The sequence below is a fragment of the Carlito syrichta genome, unplaced genomic scaffold (assembly GCF_000164805.1).
Source record: "Carlito syrichta isolate Samal-C Ts95f unplaced genomic scaffold, Tarsius_syrichta-2.0.1 Scaffold309836, whole genome shotgun sequence".
Taxonomy (NCBI): Eukaryota; Metazoa; Chordata; class Mammalia; order Primates; family Tarsiidae; genus Carlito; species Carlito syrichta.
The window spans coordinates 74,576-89,165 of NW_007253932.1; the positions used below are offsets into that span (position 1 = coordinate 74,576).

General features: G+C 49.2%; 1 protein-coding gene across 1 annotated transcript in view; it reads left to right on the forward strand.

Moving 5' to 3' along the window:
• TPCN1 (two pore segment channel 1) overlaps positions 1-14,590 on the forward strand; it is a 72,854-nt gene that overhangs the window by 5,036 nt on the left and 53,228 nt on the right. The window lies entirely within an intron of this gene.

The following is a 14,590-nucleotide window of genomic DNA, read 5'->3' on the forward strand; positions in this document are numbered from 1 at the left end:
GTCTCGAACCCACGGGCTCAGGCAATCCACTCACCTCAGCCTCCCAAAGGTGTGGGATTGCAGGCTGAGCCACCGAGCTGGGCCCCAAGCCTGATTTTCTCAGACACTTACCTGCTTTGCACCCAAGGTACCTTGGCTTATCCGTGGATGGTTGGCTGGGACCTCAGGCAAACCTGCTCCTTGGCCAGCTTCCCCCCATTCCTTGTTAAAAAAAGAAACAGATTTCAACCCCAGCCTCCATCTGTCCTCATCTGCCGCCGTTGGCAGGAAAGCAGCGCTCCCTGTTTCTCTCTGCTCCGTCGCAGTCCCTCACTGCCCAGGACAGGGTGGAAGGGGCAAGCATCTATCATGTACATTGATTTGAGGGTTTTGGGTTTGCTTTGTCTTCCTCTGAACCAATGCCTAGTTCAAAGTGAACCCAAGAGTGATGGTGAGCTTTAAATTTTTTAAATTTTAAGTGTGTTTCTGGCAGAATGAGAGGCCTTAAAAACCTTTCTGGTCTTCGTCCCGAAGCTGAGGGTTTCATTTGCTCAGGTCCTGGGCAAAGGAGAGGCTTAAAATAACTTGCCATTTCTGAAGGGTCCTAGGATGCCGCAGACCAGTGTTTTAGGATTCCTTTACAAATGGCTGTCACCATGCTCCACAGCCAGAGCACAGGGCCGACAAGAGAGGGCACTGGGAGCAGGGAGAGATGAGCCAGGCTCTCCCGTCTCCTTTGTCCAGAGAGCACACAGTTGTGTTTAGGGCCCTCGGTAGGCTCCCCTGGGGTGTGATGAAGGAAAGCAGTGTTCCCAGGGACGTGAACGTGGGAGAGCCCTGACTTCCTGCACACAGGCCTCTTTGCTTTGGCATGTTCACCCCTGTCAAGGGTGGCAGAACTGGGTTGCCCAGGAGGATTCAAACATAAACCAGATTTTTCCCCAATGCTATTCAGGGCCGAGAAAGTAGCAACTCTCATCTCAGGCTCTGATTTGTTTTCTTTCTGAGATCCCCTTGCAAGGTAGGCAGTATCGTGCCCACTTTACAGAGGAAGACACTGTGGATCATAGAGGTGAAGTAACTTACCTGAGATCACACAGCTAGCAAATGGATGAGCAGAGATTTGAGCTCACGACTGTCTGGCTCCAAGTTTCCTTCTGCTCTTCCTCCTCTTCCTGCTCCGCCCTCTCCTTTTTTTTTTCACAAGCCCTTAAATGTGAACTTGGGCCCTTAGTGTTTATATTATCTCCTCATGTAACCTCGAGAGAGAATTATTGTGTTTATCTGTTTTTTACAGAGGAAGAGACAGCCTCAGAGAGATCAAGAATCTTGTACAAGCCCACACAGCTAATAAGCAGTAATGCCTCTGATCTTTCCTCCCACACCACCATGGACGGTGTTTAGGGAAAGGGATGTAAGTGAATGTGGCCAGTCTCAGCTTCAGAGGGGGCTCCTGTCTGGTGAGGGGGGATGGTTGGTCTGCTAAGGGTGTGGCTCATGTCTGGAAATAGCCAGGCTCCAGATTATACATGGGAATCCTGGTTGCCATTGTGAGTGCTACTTTTAAATCCTTCCAAAGCGTCCAAGCTGATGGTAGGGTGCCTGGCTCTCCTGCGGGATAAAAGTGGCAAGAGCAACCCAGTCCTGTGTCATGACGAGGCTTTGAACTGGTGGTGGAGCTTGGTGAATAGGAAATAGGCCACAGAGACAATAAGGCTTCCCTTGGCTTGGCCACTGGTGAGGCTGCTTTTATCTTAGTTGTCAGTGGCTGATTTTGGTTTGTTTCTTAAGTGGAAAGAAATGTATAACTAATTGCTAGGATCCAGAGACATTGTGTTTTCTGCACAGTGCGTTAGTGCCTCAGTTTCCTTCTCACCCTCAGACTGCATCATTTACTAAGATCTCAAAGAACTAATGAGTGTAATTCACTAAACCTGGTTGGGAAAAACGTTAGGGCCTCCCCAAGGAGAGAAGATGTCTCAGAGGAGGCCTGCTCTACCTCCGCATAGGCCTGTCATAGTTCATGCTTGGATTTTGGCTTCAACTTTCTGCCCCAGGGGCCCCCATCCCTGCTCTCTGAGTAGTCCTTTTATTTTTTGTTTATTTTTATTTTGTAGAGAAGAGTCTCACTCTGTCACCAGGATGGAGTGCAGTGGTGTAGCTCACTGCAGCCTCGATCTCTTGGGCTCCAAAAATCCTCTTGCCTCAGCTTCCTGAATAGCTGGGATACAGGTGTGTACCACCACGCCTAGCTAATTATTATTATTATTTTTTTGTAGAGATGGGATCTTGCTCTTTTGCCCAGGCTGGTCTTGAACTCCTGGGCTTAAGAGATTCTCCCGCCTTGGCCTCCCAAAATGCTGGGATTGCAGGCATGAACCATCATGCCTAGCCTGAGCAGTCCATTTAAATACAATTATCCAACTGGTAGTTTTCCTGTCTTAAAACTCGTCAGGACTTTCCCATCCTGTAGGATGCAGGCCACACTCTTTAACTGGTGTGTAAGGCCTTGTATGTTCTAATGCCCTCAAGTGACTAGTCCCATTGCCCGTCTTAGCTCACAATATCATACTACTTTTAGTTCAGAGAGTCCCCAGTGTAATCTTATACCTCCGCACCTAGGTGGTAAGTATCTGGAATGCTTTTCTCAGCTTCTTGTTTGCTCACAGGCTCTGATTCTGTCTTGAAAATTCTGCTGATAACACCCTTTCTTGGAATCCTTCACTGATCTTCCCCTTCCTGTTGGAGCTCATACCCACTGCTCTCTCCTGCTTTGGTCTCTTGATGGGATTTTCATGATCACAAGCAAATGACTATGTGGCAATCACCCATTTAACCATCTGATTTCCTACGAGGCCCTGAGCTCCATTCATCTTTGTATCATCGTGAACTTCGTAGGGTGTCTGGGGCCTTGCAGCCCATGGGAGCTGCTAGCTCAAGGCCCTGGCATTACCTGGGCCTCCTGGCTGTGAATCTGCGTGCTCTTTGTCTGCTTGGGTGGGCACAGTGAAATGCCATGGACTGAGGCCTTAAGCAACAGAAATAGAATTTCTTACAGTTCTGGAGACTGGAAGTTTAAGATCAAGGTGTCAGCAGGCGTGGTTCCTTCTGAGGCCTTTTTCCTTGGCTTGCAAATGGTCACCTTCTTGCTGTGTCCTCACATGACCATGCCTCAATCTGTGTGTTCTTATAAAGACATCAGACCTGTTGGATTTGGGCCCGCCCGTATGACCTCATTTTGCCTTAATTGCCTCTTTAAAGGCCCTATCTCCAAATACAGGCACATTCTGAGGTCCTGGGGGTTAGGGCTTCAACATGTGACTTCTGGAGAGTACAGTTTAGCCCATATCATTCTTACTCTTTCCTCGGAGGCAGGTGCCCTGAAATCTGACTGTGCTGCCTGTGACCTTTAACCCCATGCAGGACCTTATCCCTGCAGGAGACTGAAGGTTTTGATTTTTCTCCTCATGTGGGCAAGTATGGATTTTATCCGAGATTCAGACATCTTTGGGCTAGCAGAGTGGCTGCTGCGATGCTAGCGAATGACTCACAGTCAGAACAGCGTCAGGTTGATGAAGGAGGCAGGTGTGAGCAGAGGCTCGAAAGCCTGGAAATTAGAAATCACCTTGAAGGCAGTCTGTGGGGCTGGTTGACAGGGTGGTTTAGAGGCAGTCTGCGCTGCACGGCAAGCAGTAGGCCAGGCTGCCATGGTCAGGGAGTTGGAACATCCGGCGCCTGGACACTGGGCAGCACAAGGCTTTTCCAGGATGAGTCTGGTCATGCTCAGCATTTGCCTGTATACCTGACTGCTGCCTAGATGGGCCTGCAGCATATCCCTTTTCTGTGTAAGGGAAGGACTGGGCCATGGGGGTCCCCTGGGGTTTGAGCAGGGTGCTCAGTCTCTTTGTTGGTGCTGGGTTGTTCATGGTTTCCAGGTGATGAGCAGTGCAGGTAAGGCTTGAGGTGACAGAGCAGGGGGCTTCCTCTCCCTCTTTCACCTGATGCCTGACATGCCATCAGGAGTGTTACATAGGACCCACGGCGGTGGAAGCTGTGTGGAGGGACACTGTGCTTGTAGGGGCTAGCACGTGGTGCCCTGGCTCCCTTTCCAGAGCCTTCATGTAGCCAGAGCCAGTTGGCACCAGGCTCAATCAAGGTGGGCCAGAGCTTTTGGCCTCAGGGCAGGCACAGCCAAGAGAGCTGGAAAGAGCAGTGGAACTGGCAGCAACAATAGTCCACCCCAAGGCGGATGCTCTGTTGCAGACATCTGTGCTGTGGCCCTTTCTGTGGGTGTCCCCAGTGGACTTGTCCTAGAGTGAAGGATGTCAAGGGGCTCGCTCAGCTTTTGTCCTTTGTGATACCCTGGGGGATGGAATGACTGAGCAGAGTACAGAGTGTAGCTTCTCCAGGCCTCAGCCCCTCATCTGTAGGATGGGACATGATGGCATCTTCCAGTAGGGTTGTTGGGGACACTCAGTGAGATCATGTGTGTGATCACATGGTCGGTGCTCGGCAGGCACAGACATTCTGATCATAGCAGCATCTGGCTGCTGCTTTGGAATCTCCTCCATGAGCAGAGGCCCTGAACCCAGGCCAAGATCGGAATCCTTTCTGCCTCACTCCTGGCACAGCGGGTAGCCCCTGCCAACCGGGAAGCTGAGGCAGCATGGCAGCTGGAGACCAAGCAGCAATTAGATTTTCACAGCCTCCCATGGTGCTCGGGCATTTGGCTCTGCCGGAGTCATTCTTCTGGCTTTCTTAGGGCCTTGCCAAGGCAGGATGCCAAGTATCACCAGACTGGTGGCGGCACCAATTAAAATGAGCAAGCATCCCTCATGCTGGGCTGGAGCCTGGTCCCCGAGCCTCGAAGTCTTTCGCTTCCTCAGCCCTCTGCGTCTTCATGGGGGGTTCTGTCTGTCGCCTCAGGCCCCCCGCCATGAGATGCCATCTCTTCAGGCATGCGGAAAGCTGCCATGTCTGAATGGCGGTCATGGCTGCTGGGTGCCGGCTGGAGCGCCTGCTGCACTCCCCTCCCTGCTCGCCATGGGGAGGTCTGAGTTCATGACTGCTCCAGGAGCCAAAACTGGCAACTTCAGCCTCCCGTTCAAGCAGAGCACGGGAGGGGCGAAGGGCTCGGATGGCACAGCAGCCGTCTCTGGTCATAGTGTCCTCCCCAGGGCTGTCTCGAATTAGAGCACAGTGCCCTGGAAAGGAAGCCTGCACTCTTCTGAGGAAGCACCAGGGACCTAAGCCCGGGAGGAACATTGGTCCTGGGATGATCCCATCCCACCTTCCTGCTCAGGAAGCCCAAAGGGCAGCTCTCCATTCTTACCATTTCTGGAGTGAATTCCCTGATTTGGACGTTTCCTGCCTCTAATGCTTCTCTCCCCAGTCAGGTCTGCTTGAGTGGCACGATAATAACAATGGGGCTGGGTGCAGTGGCTCACACCTATCTTCTTCAGCACTTTTGGGAGACTGAGGCAGAGGATCACTTAAGGCCAGGAGTTCAAGACCAGCCTGGACAACATAGGAAGACCCCATCTCTACAAAAATTTTTTTAAAAATTAGACAGGCATGGTGGTGCTTACCTGTAGTCCCAGCTATTTTGGAGGCTAAGGCCAGAGGATTACTTGAGCCTAGGAGTTGGAAGCTGCAGTGAGCTATGATTGCACCACTGCACTGTAGCCTGGGTGGCAGAGCAAGACCCTGTCTCTGAAATAATAATAATGGCCCATGGATATTAAGCCCCTGCGTGTGCCAGGTGGTACCCAAGTCATTTGCCTTGTGCTGCCTCTCCTATTGGGTCCTCCTGACAGATTTTGGAGGTCGGTACTTTCAGTATCATCTTACAGAAGAGGAAACTGAGGTGCCCAGATGTTGAAATTTACCCAAAGTCACAAAGCTACTTCAGCATTTGAGCCCATCCATGTCTTCTGACTCCAGAACTAGTCTTTCACCTAACATGCCCTGCCATGAAGTAACACTTTGTGAAGAGGTGGAATTACAGGCTGAATTTCTTTCCCAGAAGGAAGTTGGCTTCTATCTTTATCCTTTTTTTAAATTAAACTTTTATTTCCTACAAGGCAGTTATTCTGAGCTGGAGTTCCATACCTGGGGCTCCCTTTCATATTGTAAAAATAGCAAAACTGATGGTGTTTCTTCTTAAAAACTGTATTGGGCCATCCTGGAGAAGCTTGAATGCACAGTGAAAACCAGACCACATATCCCTGAGAACGACGTCTTACTCTTTGGCTTTCTCCTCGCCTTTCTCCTCAGCCACACCCTTTCCCGCTTCTTCCCCTGTATTGTCATTGGGCTACATTTTCTATCATGGTGGTTGGAACAAGAAAATTTGGGCTGAAAATGGGAATTCTTAGCCAGGTTCGGTGGCTCAGCCTGTAATCCTGCGCTTTGGGAGGCCGAGGTGAGTGGATTGTCTGAGCCCGCAGGTTCAAGACCCGCCTGGGTAACTTGGCGAGACCTCATCTCTACAACAAATAAAAAAATCAGCTGGGCATGGTAGTGCGTGCCTATAATTCCGGCTACTCGGAAGGCTGAGGCGGAAGGATCGCTGGAGTCTGGCAGGTCGAGGCTGCAGTGGCCAGGAGCGGCCACTGCACACCAGTCTGGGTGACAGAGTGAGACTCCAATGCAAAAAAAAGAAAAAAAGAAAATGGGAATTTTCAGGAGCCTAAGATTTGGGCCTAGGGAGGCAGCTTGAAGCAGGGTGTGAGGGCAGACACCAAAGGCCAGCTAGGGTTGCTGAGGGGGGCAGCCCCTGAGGTTGTTGGTTTCCCATAGCTGGTGACCCCCACATCGGCACGTGCCAGGAGGAATTCCCTGGATCTTGTTAGATAACCGAATTGGGGCTATGGGTGCTTGTGCTGCCTTTGTACTGGGGACCCCCCTGGTCTTGTTTGCTCTTGTTGGTAAAAAGTACAGCTCTTTCATTTTTACCCAAACCACTCGTGAAGCTCCAGTTTAGAAGAGGTGACGTAGGCCTGGGGCATGCTGGAGACAGTGTGCCCTCTGATGGAGCAGCTGCTGTGTAGCTCTGGCCAACTGTTGTAATGTAGGATCATAGCCTGGTGGTTACCACGTTTTCCATTGTTTCCAAAGAAAGTAGAACGTGTGCTTTTACTAAAAAGTTTTCTGGTTTCTAAATATTATCAACCAATTCGTATGTCTTCAGCATAGCTAGCCAGATAAAATCTGGTCAGTAGGCTACCACTTTATGACCACAACACAGAACATGCCAGTCCAGCCTTTGTTTTCTGTTCAGAACAAACTACTTCAAATTAAGGAAGACAGTACAGAACCAGCCAACAAACGCTCAATGGTCTGTGGGGTTACCTGTTCAATGGGAGTCAGAACTGGTCAGGCAACTTCCACTTTGCCACTAAGCACTTTGCCTCAAGAAAGACCAGATTCAGCTTGGAAATCGAAACTGGAGGTGATGACCCAGGCCAGGCAGGGGATAAGGATGGGGGGCAGGGGGCGTCTCCCAGGAACCCCTACCTCTTTCTTTTCTGTTTGTTCTTTCCTTCCTCTGTGTTGTACTTTGCATGATTCTTTTTTTTTTTTTTTAAGTGATTTGATCCAAGCTGACTGTGACTTTTTTTTATTTGAAGTCTCACTCTGTCACCCAGGCTGGAATACAGTGGCACACTCATGGCCACCCCAGCGTTGACCTGCTGGGTTCTGGCAATCCTTCTGCCTCAGCCTTCCAAGTAGCAAGAACTATAGGTGTGTGCTACCATGCCTTGCTAATTTTTTATTTATTGTAGAGTCGAGGTCTCGCCAAGTTGCCGGGGCTGTTCTTGAACCCACAGGCTCAGGCAGTCCACTCGCCTTGGCCTCCCAAAGTGCTGGGATTACAGGCTGAGCCATGACCTTTTGTTTTTAGATTTGACTTTGAGTTGTGTCATAAAGGTTCAAGCAAGCATTAGAAGTTTAAAAAAGTAATGGTTTAATAGTCGTCTTTTTTTTTTTTAAGTCATCACCTTCTTGTCAACTTGAAAACTAAGCAGAGTTTTTCAAATGGTGTTTACAGAGTTCTTTAGGGCTGAGAACAACTGCTCTGGAAGTTACAAGAAATGTGTCAGATGTAGGTTTGCCTTGTGAAGGGCTTATGGTCTGGTTGGTAGAGAGACAAATGAAGGTATAACATGCTACCTTTGTGGCATGCATGATAACTACGGGAGGATTGAGGGGAGGTGGGAATGACTTTCCAAGGAGGTAGAAGACAGGGTGGGAAGAGATGGAGTAGCAAAGGCTGAAGGGAGGAGACCAAGTGTGTAGAATCTTAAAGAGACAACGACTAGGAATTGAGAGACTCCTGAGAGAGGAGTGGGGAGCAGAGGTGTGGAAGCACTGGGGATGTTGCATGGTACCCAGGTTAGAGGTGAGAGGAGAGGTTGGATCCGAATCTTGAGGTCTCTTTGACTGTTCCCCTAGAACCATGCTGAGGAGTTGGGCCCAAAAGCACTCTAAGGAAGGAAGTCATCATGGCATTTCAGGGGAGTATCTGAAAGCTCACACATGCTACCTGGCAAAGAGTGGTTGGAAAGGGGAAGCAAGACCAGGTAGCATGGGGAATGACCCGGGGACATGGTGGTCCCCCCTTTCTTTGGCTTGAACAGAGGTAGCATAGGCAAGCGGGCGTGGGCTCAGCATGAGCGGCTGGACACCTTCCTTCTGACACCTCCCAGCTTCCCACTTCTGTTCCCTGCCAGGTTCCTATAGGCATTTAAATTTGTAGCCCCTAGATACTGCAGCACTGTGGCAGAGACAGAGAGCAAATGATGACGAAACTCAGCTTAGGGAGTAGCAGATCAAGGTGAGAGGCTAGGGGCCCTGGGAGAGGGGAAACTGCAGGGCCTGAGATGAGGAGGAGGAGGGCGTTAGAGCCTACCTGGGCCAGGCCACAAAGAGCATTCTGGGGGCAGATTGCATTTGGGGCATGGTTAAGAGCTTGTGCTCTGGGGCCAAAGCAGCTGAGTTTGAATCCAGTTGTGTCTTCTGCTGGGACCTTGAACAGGTGACATAACCTCTCTAAGCTTTGGTTTCCTTATTGGTAAAATGACACTAGTATCAGTTCTGCCTTTTAGGACTGTTCTGAGGCTTAAACTGGGTTGCATGCCTCAGATGTCTAGCACAGTGCTTGGCTTACATCTGAATGCACACTCGTTGGGTGCCAGCCATTGTAATTTGGGTCAGGGACCAGAGCAGGTAGATCTAGTCCATGGAGAACCTGGAATGCAGGAGTTTGGACCTGGTTGAATAGGGCACAGGTGGCTTAATGTGTTTGGGCCAGAAAGTGATATGATGACGGATGTCTTCTGCTGACCACTTGCTAATTCTGGACGCTGTCTCTGGACACTGTGATGACCCCTGAGGTTAGACTGGGGCGGGTCAGCACCGAGTAGGGGTTACTTTTCTCCTGAAGATCGGAAGCGGATAGAGAGGAGACTCTTCTGGCTGTCTACAGTGGTGGGAGCCAGACATGGCATTTCTTTCTGTGTTTGTCTCCCTGACCAGCCTCTGAACTTCTCTGGGGCTGGGTCTGGACTGGACCTTTTTCATCTGTGCAGCTTGGAAGCTCAGCACAGTTCCTGCCTCTTAGAAGGAACTTCTCCATCAGGAGGCCTCTAGGTGATGCTGAACTGATGGGCATTTTCACAGGCTCATGTGACCCAGGGTGTGGCCCAGCTGGGTGCCTCTTCGATTAGAAACATCCCAGCAGAATCTGGCAAGGAGGAGGATGTGAAAGAAGAGCAAAGGCTGGAAGATGTTCCACTGTGTCCTGCCCCGCATTCCCTGCTTTCCCCCCTCCTAATCCCACCATGCCAAGCTCTTAAGATCAGAAAGGACCACTCCTGATACGAAAAGCACCGCCTCTAACTGTTTCCAGCAGATAAGTTCCTGCTTTGTTCCAATGCCCCGACACAACCCTTGAACAATCCATTCTGGTCTCCAGTAGATCAGGAAGCTCTCAGTCTGCCCAGCCAGGCCCCTGCCTCTAACTTTATATATCCTCCTTCAAGAGAAAGCCTTGAGTCTTGTCTCTTTCCTCAGTGGAAAAACCTGGCCTCATAACCATCCTTTCTATATTGAGGAATTGGCATCTTGGAATACAACTTGGGTATTTGGATTTCAAATGAAAGCCAGGCGTGGTGGCTCACACCTATTATCCCAGCACTTCAGGAGGCTGAGGCAGGAGGCTGGCTGAGGCCAGGGGTTTGAGACCAGCTTAGACAACATAGTGAGACCTTGTCTCTACAAAAAAATTTTAAAAAATTAACTAGGTGTAGTTGCATGTGTCTGAGTCTCAGCTGCTTGGGAGGCTGAGGTGGAAGGATTGCTTGAGCCCAGGAGTTTGAGACATTGGTGAGTCGTGATACCACTGAACTCCAGCCTGGGTGATGGAGGGAGATGCTGTCTCTTAAAAAACAGAACAAATTACAAATTAAAAAAAAAAATTCGGATTCCTTTGCCCATGTTTATGAGGGGACCCAAAAAAACCACAGAATTATTTTTTGGAGGGTAGGCTCCTTGTAGGAGTTTCCCCTGCTGGGTAAATGTTCTAGGAACCCATCAGAGTCTGTACCAGCTAGCATTGTTGTGAGAGACTAAAATTGGCTTCAGTGAATTTTTTTTGGAGATTCTTTGAATGCATTTGCCCATTTCATGATGAATGATTTATGAGTGCCCCTGCCCACACTGCACTGACAGTTTAGCAGTTTTTGACCAAAAAAGGGAATGACCCCCATGTCGTACCCTCCCTCTTCATCCGATCTTGCCCCAAGTGACTCTTTTTTTTTTGTTCCTGGATGAAAAAAGTCCTCAAAGGGAAATGTTTTGCCATGTGGAAGAGGTGAAGCAAAAAATGGCAGAAGCACTAAAAGGCATTCAAACGGACAGGTTCAAAAACTGTTTTGAGCAGTGGAAAAAAGTTTCGATAGGTGTAGTGCATCCAACAGAGAGCACTTTGAAGGTGACTGAAGTTTAAAATGTAAGAATAAATACACAATTTTTAATAAGTAAATTCTGTTTTTTGTGGGGGGATCCCCCTTGTATTTGCTACAGAAGCAAGCAGAGAGCATAGTATTACTGCTGCAGCAGCGGCTTTTTTAAAGTCAACGTTTAGGGTTTTGTTTTTCCATGGAAGACTCATTTGTTCAGGGAAACTCCTACATGAAACTTCTGGCAGCCTCCCGGCTTCAGCATGCATTTGGAACTCCTGCAAACATCTCCAGTGAGTACTCTGTGGGTGCTGCCCTTGCTCCTTGGCCTGACAGAGAATCCAGTCGCTGCTTATCAGAGGGTCCTTTATGCTACCCTAAATGATAGTCTTCCCAGAGCCACACTTGTTACCTTCATGATAGTGGCAGCCAGCACTGATTATAATCCTAATGAATGTTAATAGATGGTTTATCCTAAGAGTCCTTGTGAAGTCAGTGGCATTTATCCCCATTTTGCAGATGTGCATGTTGAGGCATGGAGAAGGAAGTATCTGCCCAGGCAGACAATGAAGTAGGGTTCGTTCATCCAGCAAATGTTGGTGGGCAACTGCATGCCCCTTCTGCTCTGGTCTCAGAGCCCTGCTGCCCGTTTCAGGCCTCCCTTCAGAGGGAGCATTTCTCTGTCAGTCTCGCGTAGCCTTGAAAGTGCCATTCATGTCAGTGTACAGATGAGGAAGCCAGAAACCCAGACCTCACCTGGTGAGGGTTAGGCCAAGTTCTCAAATGCAATGAAGGACCAAGCCCTTGAAGACCAAGTGCTCTGACTCCCTTCCCTGCTGGGCAGCAGATTCAGCCCTTGACCTTGCCAGGTCAGGAGGAATTTTGCCTCAGTTACACTCCCACCTGGCTGGTCTCTGTTCTTCTATTCCAGCCCAGAAATCAAACCCAATAATCAAAAGTCTTTTTTTTTTTTTGAGTCGGGGTCTCACTTTGTCAGCTAGACGAGTGCAGTGGCATGATCACAGCTCAGTGCAGCCTCGACCTCTTGGGCCCAGGTGATGCTTCCTCCTCAGCCTCCTGAGTAGCTGGTACTAAAAGCGTGTGCCACCACATCTGGCTTATTTTTAAAAATTTTTTTGGTAGAGAGGAGGTCTCACTATATTGTCCAGGCTAGTCTCAAACTCCTGGACTCAAACAATTCTCCCAGTTTGGCCTTCCAATGTACTGGGATTACAGGCGTGAGCCACCACACCTGGCCAATCAAAAGCTTAGAACGTGGGTTGCTTATATGATCACACTTATTTAATGATCACATCATCTCATTCATTTTCTCATTTAAACCTTTCACTGCCAAATGTCCTCTGGGGCTGCCATCTCTCTTCTGACGTATCCTGCTGAAGACCTGTGGCGCCTTCCCTAGCCCATGAGGTTAGTGGCTGTTTACACAGCCTCTCATTCTTGAATATACTGTACACGCCTGGGTCTCTGCTCCCCACTGCTCAGAGGTCCGCTTGCTCCCCACTTCCTGGATGTGAGAGATGTACCGTGACGAATTGCAAGAAAATGGAATTGTGATGAATTAGATCATTTAAAATATGGGCAGGAGAGCTGCATTTGGCAGAGTCTTCTCTTGGTATGAATAATATTCCTTGGTTCTTCGATTGTCAAGTTGGGTTTTGTGAATCCCATTCCTTTCTGTCAGAGCTTATCTGGTTTGTGGGGTTTTTTTGTTTTTTGTTTTTTGTTTTTTATGCTTCCGTGATGCTAGCTGGGGCAGGAAGTCAGTGCCCAACCCAGTGTAATACCTGGCCAGGAGGCTATTGTTTGGGGTGCTGATGTGTTACACAACTGTGCCTCTTTCTTTTGCAAGGGTTGAGATCAAGTCTTTTCTTTCTTTTTTCTTGTGTGTGTGTTTTTTGTTTTTGTTTTTTTGAATTGAGGTCTTACTCTGTTGCCTAGGAGTGCAGTGCCACATTCACAGTTTATCATAGCTTCAACCACTGGGCTCAAGTGATCCTACCACCTCAGCCTCCCGAGTAGCTTGGACTACCACCACGCTCAGCTTATTTTGTAGAGCTATGTTTCCCAGTTTGGTCTCCCAAAGTGCTGGGATTATAGATGTGAGCCACCATGCCAGGCTGGGACCCTGTCTTTTCTACATGTACCCTGGGTACTTAATAGATATGAAGTCACATGACTGGGAGTGACTCACCAGCTTCCCAAAATACTTAGGGTCCCAGGTGACCCTATCTGTTTCACCACAGTTTAGCCAGGCTCTAGAGCCATCTGGGTGACAAGGAGACTCATTCACATGTGATCAGATCAGAAATAGCCAGGGCGGGCCTTGACCCTGCTTCCCCTAGGAGCAGCCTGCTTCAGAGAGGTCAGATCTCTGCCACACGCGTGGAGCCCTGCAGGAGCCCTTGCAGGTCCTGTGACTGCCTGTTAGTCTGGGGTGCTCCAGCCCCGCCTCTCTCATATCCAGGCTCCCCCACTGCCACCCCAGCATTCCTAGACCGCCCGTTCCTCTTTTTAAAATCTCTTTTTGTTAGACTGAGATTTTATTTTATTTTTTCTGTTAGCTCTTGCTGAAAAGCAGCTCGGGCAGAGCGACTGTGCTCAGTGCCTGCTAATGGCTTGGAGCAGCTCCAAGCAACCGGATGTGCTGCCTTGCACTTGTGGGTGGTCGTGAACGAGCGTGTGTCTTCTCTCTGTGACTCTCGAGGGCCCCCTCTTCTTGCGGGTTTGGCTGTTCACACTTGGCTGGCCCGCCTGGTTGTTTGGAATGGCAGTTTTTACTGCACACCCTGGAGCCAGTCTGGTCACTCAACAGGGCTCAGATTTTATTAGTACCGAAGTCTGCTCAGCCTCCAGGCTAGTTGGTTGGCCCATTTGGTTTTGTTGCATGTTGTTTTTTGCTATTTCCTCTTGGAGACCAGACACTGTCCCAGAGCATGTAGGGGCCCAAAGGTCAGGATATGGGTGACTCAGGAGAGTTCTTAGGCTGCACCGAATGTGTGTGTATCACCAAGTGGTGGTATCTGCTGATGCTCCATAACAATCTAATATTCAGAGTCGTCCAGTCTCCTGAAAAGGATAGGGTTGAATTTCTGGCATCATCTCTCGGTAGCTGAGCAGCCTTGAATGAGGAGCTCAGCTTGTTTTCCCCTGAGTTTCAGTTTCTTCATCTGTATAATGGGAATAAGAATATCTAAGGTCAGAGTCTGATTCCCTGAGTAGGTAGTCAGAAGACTCTGCATTGAGAATTGGAACCTTTTCTTCGTTTTGTTAAATTCTCTGACTTCCTCCTAAGGAGTGGGAGCTGGTCCTTTGCATTTTCTTAAGGATGCCATTGTAGCAGTAAAGGGACAGTAGCTCTCCTCCAGCAACTCCATCTCCTGCTTGGCTTCCATTGTATTTTCCTTTATTCATGACGCCTCCTTTATTTTTATTTTTGTTTTTATTTTTTGTAGAGATCCTCCCACCTCGGCCTCCTGTAGTGCTGGGATTATAGGCATGAGCCACTGCTCCTGGCTGCATGATGCCTTTTAAGAGCTGAAGGAAGCCAGGCTCGGTGGCTCAGCCTATAATCCTGTGCCTTTGGGAGGCTGAGATGAGTGGATTGCCTGAGCCCATGGGTTCGAGAC